Here is a 10,362-nt window from a genome sequence, read left to right on the forward strand (position 1 = left end):
CTGTACCTGCTTTAACCAGCAAAAATCAGAGACTGATTCTTCACTAAGACTTCGCTATATTTGAAAATATTTTGAAGTCCTCGGATAAAAAGTGTTAGAATTAAAGCATTTTGTCACCTCTCAATTGTAATATCACTGAGAAGTCAAACTCACTGCTGGGATTGTTGTCAGTGCCATCTCTTCAGATTCAGACGCCTTTTCCCTAAATCTCTACCATCCCATATAACTTTCAAACATATCACTGCTGAGTTTTAATGTATGAAAGTTTTCCTCTCTGTTTTAGTTGAAGTAAGGTGCATGTACAGTGACATATCAAATGCCCAGTAACATCAGAAACTTCAGGCCAGAAGTTGCTCTCAGTTAAGTCGGTGTATGTGCAGTGTAATTGAGTATTGCTTATTTATGCGGGTGTAACTGAAATCTGAATTTGGCCCACAGAATTTATTTAACCAGATCCTATTTATTGTGTGTGTGTTGGCAGGATATCTCTTGGCTGTAAATGGTGATTCTATGCAGCCAAAATATTAAGGCTGTGGTCTATAGCTGGTACTAATCTATGAAAAAGCATGGGCATTAACTTAAAATATAGAAAAAAATATTTCACTGGTGTGTATGCTTGAGAGCAAATTCCCAATGTCTAGTGACTCTATTTAGTGTTTTTCTAAGCTATTTATCCATCCAGCGTCATTGAAAAAAGGTTTTTCTCTGTCCTATATCAATCCTGTGGTGGATCCTGGTGTAAAATGATGTGTAGCTGTTTAAATTTTATTAGTGGTATTTGCACAATCACAAGCTGATCCTTTGAGATAACACCAAAAGGCTGCATTGCCTCTTATCAAATAACACTGGAAGAGGGCAGACTTCAAGATCCCAAGGCAGCACTGTTATTCATAAATGTTTTATGAGGCAGATGCGTAATGGATGGCTCTGATTTACTCTCAGCAATGGTGTTCTAGTATTTTTTTTTTCTTACAGGGCAAGATAGGTAATCAAGCATCACTGAGAGATCATTAGGCTTTGCAAATCCTTCTTATGTGCCAATCTGTACATAAAAACAGGATTTTCTGGGCTCAACTCTAGCCCCATATAGACTCAAAATGTTTAACATACTGAATAAGTTAAAAAGAAAGAGCATCTCAAATCTTTTAAAAAAAAGCATCTGTCTAGTTTATGGTGCTTTAGTCATAGTAGATTGAAAAATCAGGGGACTTTTTAGAGCTAGGAAGCTTTTTTCTCATCTCTTTTTTATTTGCTATGTAACAAAACACTGAAATACCCTTTTTTTTTTTTTTTACTTGAAATAACTTAGTAATCTTTTATAAGGAAAGAAACATTGCTCAGTGGAATCAGGAAATGTTCATTCCTTACCTGGGTCTGTAGTTTACTCACAAAGTGATCTTGGGCTCAATTAAGCTCCCTGTACCTCAGTTTCTCTATGCGTAAAGTAAAAATGACATTTATGTGCCTTTGTTCTATGGATGACAACTAGTGCATGTGTACATTATCATTGCTTTATTATTAATAATACCAACTTTCTGTTTTGTAATGCCAGACCTAAGGGTGAGCATTTTTAAGTGAGACTATACAATACCATGTGGCCATGCCTGTTGCCATTACGGCAATGATACCAGCTTTGAAAATCACTCCTAAAGGTTCTACTGTTTTGAAATAATTCTGTTAATAGTGGGAAACAATTAAGTGTCTTTGCTACCTGATATACTCATATCTGGAGAAGATATTTGTGGGTATCAATAGGCCTCACAGCATGCTGGATATTTCACTGCCTGTTTATAGTAAATTTGACCCATTTATTCTTAGTTGGTTGCGGAAAATACAGCATGGTTCCATTGCAACTCATTGGTCAGTGGAGACCTCCAAAACAGTTCCAGTTCAAGAAATGCTGCATCTTTCCTGAGATAAACTTTTAGGCTGGAACCATTAACATTTTTAGCAATGTTCTTCCAGATAAATCCGATACCTTTCTTACGTAAATGAGACCAAGCACCACAACTAGAGATGTTGTAGACAGAAGGCAATAGTGTCTAAACTTCATCACTTTCTAGTAGTCATGTCTTACAAAGATTTTAGTGTGCTCAAACTTATAAGACCTGGCACTACCATATTCTGTAGGCAAGTCCCAAAATAGGAAAATCCTAGTAAGGAAGCTAAAACATTATATATGGCATATTGTTTTGCCAATACTTAACACCTCTCGTGATGGTGCTTTTAGCATGAGTTCAGGGCATGTTGATAAGATTTATGGGTACTATTGGGGGCACTACTTGCAGGTAGATTCATCTATTGTACAGTAAAGTGTTGTACTTGCTCATTTCAGTTCTACTATTGGTAAATACATAAAGCATATCTATGAGTTTGGTTGTGACTTTGACACTTAAGCAGCTTAAATCAGTTGATCCAGGCAGATGTATTCAATTTCCAGTTTTGAGAAATGGCTGCACAAACTGAGGTGATAAGTTGACAATGTTAGAGGCAAACTGTCAACAAAAATAGGTTATCTGACCAAAAACAGACCCTTGTTATCCAGGTTGTGGACTTAGCTAGATCTTTTTGACTTAAGATACGTGCTTGGCAGCTCCTCATTACTGTAAATGTTTGAATTTGGTTCATTTTGTGTTTATGGTTTAGATCAGGTTTATCTCTCTTCCCTCCCCTCCCCCCCATACCAGTTCACACATCACCAGTATGAGTGATCTGCATCACCTCAGACAACTTTCTTTTCTTTTTAAAGCAACATATTTTATCTTGAACCTTCCCAGACAAAATGTAAAGGATGGTTCAGGGGAGGGGGCACTCATGTGCAGTGAAGAAATTGTATTTAAATGTGGACCTGAAGGTTTAGTCTACACAAACAAAAAAGGATTTATACCAAACATTCTTGGATTTGTTGATCCTATGGATAGAGGCGTAGCTTGTTAAAGAGTATAGATATTTTTTTTATTTAAAGCTACTTTGCTTTCAAAACATTTTTACTAAAAGAAAACTATATAATTTATTTTATTTGTATTACCACAGGCATGGGGCAGGACCCCATTGCAGGTAGGGTAGGTGATGTATTAACACAGAACAAGAAGATGGGTTTTTGCCCTAAGGAGCTTCTACCTTTTTTTTTTTTTTTTTTTTTTTACACTGCTGAAATTGCTCTAGTTTGCAAAGTTTGTTGAATGAGAGTTGAGAAAAAATGCTAACCACAGAGATGCCTCAAGCTGCTAGTTTTGATGCTCTGGAGTAATTCAACTATTGAGAGAGAGGAGAGGACATTGAAATTCCTCAATGACTTTTTCGGTTAGACTTCATTAAAGTGAATGAAATGGGATCAATTTCAGAAGAGTGATGGGGCAGTAATGAAGAGGCCCAGTGCTACTGAGAGCATCACACATCTGATGTTTTTATTCTGAGGCCTGTTTCATGGGAACATCCTTATTCCTAAGATGCTGTTCTTTGTGTAATTATCACCTTCAGTGGTGAGGACAGGCTGCACATCATTTAATCATTTCATCGGCAAAGAAGTCCTTGTCTGTGACACCTAAAAGCACATGGGAAGGTGCTGCTAAACAGGGAAAGGACACAGGATAATTTTGCAATCCCATGAAACAGAATCAAAAGCTCTTGTGTTTCCTTTCAGATAACATGATAAATGAAGACGGATTAGAGAAGCTGGCAGCGTGTCACTCAATCTTTTTTAAGATACGTTTGTTTAAAATATTGGATGACTTCAAACCTTTCTCTTTCAAATTTCTCAGATAAGACTACTTGAAATGCTATTAATCTTTTAGCTCATGTAGCCTATTCATTTGGCATTTATTTAGCGTTACAAGAGGCAGCATGGTCCAGGAGTTAGGGCACTGAATTGGGAGTCAGAGTTTAATCCTGGCTCTGCCACCAACCTGCTGTGTGAGCTTGAGTCAGCCATGCCATCCTGTGTCTCCATTTCCCCTCCCCTCACATCTATTTTGATTGCAAGCACTGACTGTCTCCTGCTCTGTGCTCCTAGACACTACCACAATGAGCCCTTGATTTCAGTCAGGGCCTTTGTGCCCTCCTTATAAAACAAATAAATAACAATAATTTAACTGAGGTAGGCTTTTCATAAAATACTTAAATATCCAACATTCTGCTTATCTAACTTAAGTGGTAACATCAAATGAAGGCTACTATAACTAAATACATTGTGGGATTATTCCCTAATACTAGAGTGGGTCGGGAGTGACAAAAAACTTGTTTTCGGAAAATGCCAATCCATCAAACCCGAAACTTTTTGAGAAGATGTATCTGTTGCAACAATACTTTCTTTGGGAAGGTTTCTCAGATCAAGGATGGAATGTATGAAGGGAGACGGAGCCATCACAAAATAGCCAACAGCTCAGTGGGTATGGCACTCAGCTGGGATAATGGAGACTCTGATTTGAGTCCTTACTTTGAATCAGGCAGAGCAGGGACTTGAAGCTGGGTCTCCCACATCTCAGGTGAGCATTATAACCACTGGGATATTGGCTGTTCTGAGGTGGGATGGTCTACCTTGTTTTTTCATAAACAAAATTCAAAAAGTCTCATTTTCATTTTGAGGCAGAACAAAAACAATTTTCAAACCTCAAGATATTTTATTAAATGGAATTGTTGCTTTTCCAGCCAGCCCTATTTAATACCCAGGGCTTAAATTCTCATAGAGTATTTCCCTGAGACCCAGGGCTTCTGCCCCACAGCTAACACTGGGGCTCAGAGCTTCTGCCTCATGGGTTTGAAACTATTTATTGGACCTCCATTCCAGACAGCTCTGCTGAATTCAAACCCTGCTAATACCCATGAATACCTCCCAATGTACCTATCCTTAACAAGGATTCTCTGATCAATCCCTATGTGGTATTTATTTCTGGAAATAAGAGATAATTACTAATCAGTCTGTGTTCTTCAGCATTGCACCATTATTTCAATAGAGGATCTCACCTGTTCAAAGACTTCTGCTCCCTTACAATTCCCTCTAATCAACAGGCTCTGTAGCAGACTTTTGCTTGAACAACATACTGTCCTCTCCTTCTGGTGTTATGTTGTAGGGAATGACTAGTGGAGTGTATCCCATTGCCACGTCTTTGGATGGGTTGCTCTCTCTTCTGGTTTCTTTTCCAAGAAAGGCAAAGATCCTCTCCAACATAGAAAGTCTTCTGAAGTAAGCAACCCTTCATCAAATCCCCAAACTTCAGTACGAAGCAGCAAAGAGTCACTTCCTGCTGCTCACAGAGATGGAAGGCAGAGGCAGGCCCACAACTCTCTTAACAGTTGCTAGGGAAACCCCAAAGCTGAAATAATATCTTTTCTTCCTGCTTGGTTAATAGAGAACCGACAATGTAGATGCTTCTCTGCATCAAAAAGACTTATGTCAACCCTCCTGACCACACAGGATAGACTCTACTAATCAAGGAACTTGTTGCTAAACAAAGCAACAGGAAGATATAGATTAAATAATAAGGCTGCCATTTTCAAAAAATGACTTGGTTTTGAAACCCGAGAGGGGCCAGGCACTAGGGAGTGCTTGCTTAGCTAGTTCAAAAAGCAACAGATCTGTTGCAACCTTTTCCTTAGAATCAAGAATATTTTCATTCAGTTCCATTGAATTCTTGTTTGAAACTACTCCGGTTTTGCAAATATTTGCAAATTCATAAAAACAGGCAAATTTATTTCATTCAAAATGTTTCATATAATTCTACTCTGAATCACCAGGAACAGGTTATTGTCACAAGCAGGATAACTATAACTAGGATGAGCTATCGGTCCAATTCAATAAGGCAAATCCTATATTCCTACATAAATATGAGTGGTCTCATCCTAGTACCTGGGTGAATTTTCCCATATTCTAAATTAATACAAACTTGTCATAAGAGACAGTTTCTGCTTTGGTCCAGAACTGTAAAGTTCTGCTGAATTTCAGGCATAATGTAAATTCTGTCTGTAGAAAACTGCTGTAGGTAAAAGCCTTGGTAGTTCATTCTTTTATATATTGTTTGATTTATATAGTGTGGCTGTTTAATAACCTGGTGATATATATAACATGCTGTAATAAAGGGAAGGGAACTTCAAGTTACTTTTTGTTCTTAATTCATTTCTGCCCCATTTTTTATTTATCACTTTCCTTTTTCAAAAGTGTGTAATTATCACTCATTAAAGTCTGCATACTCTGTCCCTCTGTAGAGAAATAATACTTAGCTATGAAAAACAATTTTTGAAAGTGATTGCTGACTGAATGACTGAGCACCCACTCCCTGGGACTGGGTGTCAGACACCATGATGGGGACGGTCGGGCCTGGTGGCCAGAGCAGTGGAAGTGAGGTCTAGTGGTCAGAGCCAGGGGGCTGAGCAAGAATCTGGAGTCAGTGAAGCCAGAGTGAGAGCAACGCTGGTGCAGGATTGGGAACAAGGCTGAAGCAGGCTAAGGCTTGGGTAGTCTGCTGTCCCTATCAGGCATAGAAGAGTTCTAAGCCCTCATCAGTGCATGTGGCTTAATCAGGCTCTAATTCAGGTAAGACTCATCACCTTACCCTTGGCCCATTTAAGGTTTCAAAATTGAGTCATTTTTCAAAATCTATATCTAATCTATATCTGTCTGTTTTGGATCTTTTCCTAATGTTCCACCTATTTACTATTTTCCACCTGTCAGGCTAATATCCAAGCATTATGTACTATCCAGTCAAGACTTTAATTGAATTTAGTAGAGAAAAGACCTGGGGTGAAATCCTGGCAGCTCTGACATCTGTGGGAGTTTTGCCACTCAGTTCAGAGGGGTGAAGACTTTACTGCTTGTTCTTTGTGACTTCTGGAATCAGTTGTCTTTACTTAGAATCTCTATTTAGTTTGTATTAATGAGTTATTGGGACAGTGCTTTGCCGGACTTTCATGACCATCAAAAGCATGCTCTTAGAGATGTTGAGAAGGGATGAAGAAATGCAAGGAGGAAAAAAAAAAGTAAATTGAAATTCCCTTCCCTGAAAATGTATTGACCACTGAAAGGGAAATTTCAGCCAGAACTATGGTGAGTATTAAAGAAGATGAATGAGTTATGACACTTTCCAGTTATGTTGTTTTCTCTGTTCTATGTTTCCAATATGTAGCTGCTGTTCTCCTAATATGACAAAATCCCATTTCTTACAGAGCAGTAATTAAAGTGCAGTAATACTTCAGATGACAAGAACATGAAGAGACATGTTTTATTTGGTTTTAGATTTGTTTTTTGTTTTCTTCTCTTCATTTTCTCTAAACTTGGAAATACTGATCCCTAGTTAGCCTAGAATGATACAAGGAGAGTAGAACAGTATGAATATGGTACACACATTTAAATTAAAGGTCACTGCTGAAAAAGTAGTCACCTTGAATTCCGTCAAATGCAGCAGAAAGTATATGTTGGAGTCCCTAGAAAGTCTATTTTGGGGCTAAATCACATTCAGATTGGATCAGATATGTTTATTTAGAATACATAATGGATTAAGGAAATGTGGTGGCTGATATTTTTGCACAAAAATGAGTCTGTTTCTTCCACTAGAAAAGCATATAAGTGAACGTATGTAATCTGACTTCAGGAATTTCTCTGCTGATATATGCAGTCTTCACACACATTCTCATCATTTAATCCTGCAGGAAACAATATGGCTGTCATCTTTTATTGGATTTTCACTCCCCTTTATTCCCCCCCCCCCCCGTTCCTCCCCAAAAATGTAAAACAAGATATCTTATTCTAAGGAAAACTACCCATTCTATATTGCATTCAGGTTGTTTTTTAGGTCCTGTTCCTCCAAAATGTTTTCTTTGGGTTAACCTTTATATGCCAACAGCAGAGTTCCAGTGAAATAAATGAATGCTAGAGGTTTGCCTGCAAGATCAGGGCCATATGCAGCACCTACAACAACTATATGTAGACATCAAGCAATAGTGATTAAATATATACAGAGTTCAAAACCAAATCAAGTAGTCCTGTCCTCCATACAAACTAGAGCTGTTCAAAGACAGAAAACAAAACTATGAAAAAATTCAACATAATGTTTCTATAGTTTGGGGACTATGCTTGTTCATTTCTAAACAAGCAATGTATAGGGATCTGTGACAAGGAGTGAGATAGATCTGTCCATTAAATATGCTGACAGTGGAGAGAGAGGCGTTGCGGTGGAAGATAGTTGGCAATGCTATCAGCTCCTGTTGTGCTTTCTCCTACGAGTTTCCTTTTGGAGACCTCTGATACCTCTGCAACTAAGGAGGAGCAGAGAACTGCCTCTAATGGAAGGGGCAGAATCCTCTTCTTGAGACCTGCAGATGTGGGTCTTAACTTGATCTCCTAAGTGTTATCTGGGCCTGTTTTTTTTTCTTTTCACATGCCACACATCCACAGCTCCCATAGTTTCAATGCAAATTGCAAATGCTCAGCATCTAAGAAAATCAGGATGAATTTTTTTTTGCTAAAAGGGTCCAAATCTTTAAAAGGCAGGTCAGAAGGGGGGAAAGAAGGGAGCTGTGCCCACAGGTTTAGCAGAGCTGCCTGAATCAGCTTTGCTTATAAACATGGCTAAAAGATGTGGTTCTGCAAACACACACAGCTTGTATTTCTAATCCAGCTACATCAAGATTGGAAGGAAAATAACTGGTAACTAAAAAATATTTGGGGTTCATTTTCTAAGTGCTTGTTACACATAATTCCAGCTCCTCCCCTCCCCCCACCCCACAACCCTAACCATCACTACTTTGAAATTATATCCCCTTTTCTTTGATCATCATTATCTTTAGGCTTGGTTTGCTTAGGCATGTGAGGAGAGAGGTGATACATTACAGGTTTTTTTTAAGGCATCCAGCCAGGCAGCACAGCAGAGGAAATTATTATTTTTTAACTGAATGCACTGGTAATGATGCACCAAAATGCCCCAAATTAGTTTTATTTTTCAAAGTTTCCAGGGGAGTAAAATGCAGAATCCTTACCATAAATATTAACAGCACCAATTATCCAAGAGACTGCTGCTTTTCTCAACCTCTGTATATTTCAGCAGATATGGTTCTCTCTCTCTCTCTGAACTCTTCTGCCCAGAGTGTGAAATCTAATAAAATAAAACAGAGATCATTATTAGTAAGATAATCTTCTAGGGTTTTTTAAGTTCCCTCTAGAGTTTTTTAAGTTTTTTGGTTCCATCGTGCTCATTAATTCTAATGCTGAACACATGTTCATACTGGAAATGGTTCCTGCAGTAATACTGGTGGACTTGCATTTTTAGGGTTGGGTCTGTTGGGTTGTGCTGCTGTTACTTTTTTCTATATTTCCCCCACCATCCCCATTAACTTTCCTACAAAGAGCAGTAATTTAAGATGGAATATCTTCTTGTTCTCCCTCCCTTTCTCCATGCCAGCAATTCTTAGAGTGGCATTGATAATAGCTTTAGAGGGAGCTGCTTAGTAGCTTGCTCTCTCAGCCACAAACTCATTTTTCTTCACATCACTGTACACTTCCCTGGATGTTAAGGGCCCTGATCACAGTTAATAAATAAATGAGAGGAAAAAAGGTCAATAATTTAAAGAAGCACATGCATAAAGGATGTTAAAAACTGTCTCCTTTGAGGGATGAAAATGAATGTAAGGTCTGGGCTAGATGATAACGCTCAACACAATTTGCCTGGTCTATGCTGACCAGTTAGTCATAGTCAGTTTATGGTAACAGATAATTTGAGCATTTGTAATGCAGCTTGAAAACACTAAAATTTTGCAGCGTGCACATTCCCTATTAGATTGAACACCCTGCCCCTTTAAGTTGGGGAAATTTGGCTGGCTGGCTGAATGAAGGGAACAGTGCTTTAGGGCTGGGGAGGGGAAGGGGAGAGAGGTGAAACTGCTGCAAATGGGGACAAGGGGACAGCTTGGTGACACTGACTCATCCCCTGGAAACCGGATGAGCAAAAGGGCCTAAAAGGGGCATGCCCATGCGGTTAAGCCTCTTTTACACGGAGCAGGCTGAGGCAGCACCCACCCTCCCTCCCCTTTAGGTGGTGAATTATCAGGTTTGGTCAAGACCTGCTGTGAGCATTGTGCTAGCCACCCATTTTTTGGGGACTGGGGAAGAATTTTTCCCTTACCACCAGATTGGCCTACATGGAGTTAAGGTTTTTTTTGCCTTCCCCAGAGCAGGTTAAGGGAGGGCTTTGTTGGCATGTGGCATGAAGGGAATTTGGATGTATGTTGTGACTCATTATATAAGTGTAGGATGGATGTCCCATGCAGGTACTTCACAGGGAAGGTATACAGTGACTGTATAAATGGCTTAGAAAAGGACTTAAAAAGGAGGTGTGGGTTAAAGGAATGGAATGGTGTGGAAGGGATTTGGGGCAC

The sequence above is a fragment of the Malaclemys terrapin genome, chromosome 1, assembly GCF_027887155.1.
Source record: "Malaclemys terrapin pileata isolate rMalTer1 chromosome 1, rMalTer1.hap1, whole genome shotgun sequence".
Classification (NCBI taxonomy): domain Eukaryota; kingdom Metazoa; phylum Chordata; order Testudines; family Emydidae; genus Malaclemys; species Malaclemys terrapin.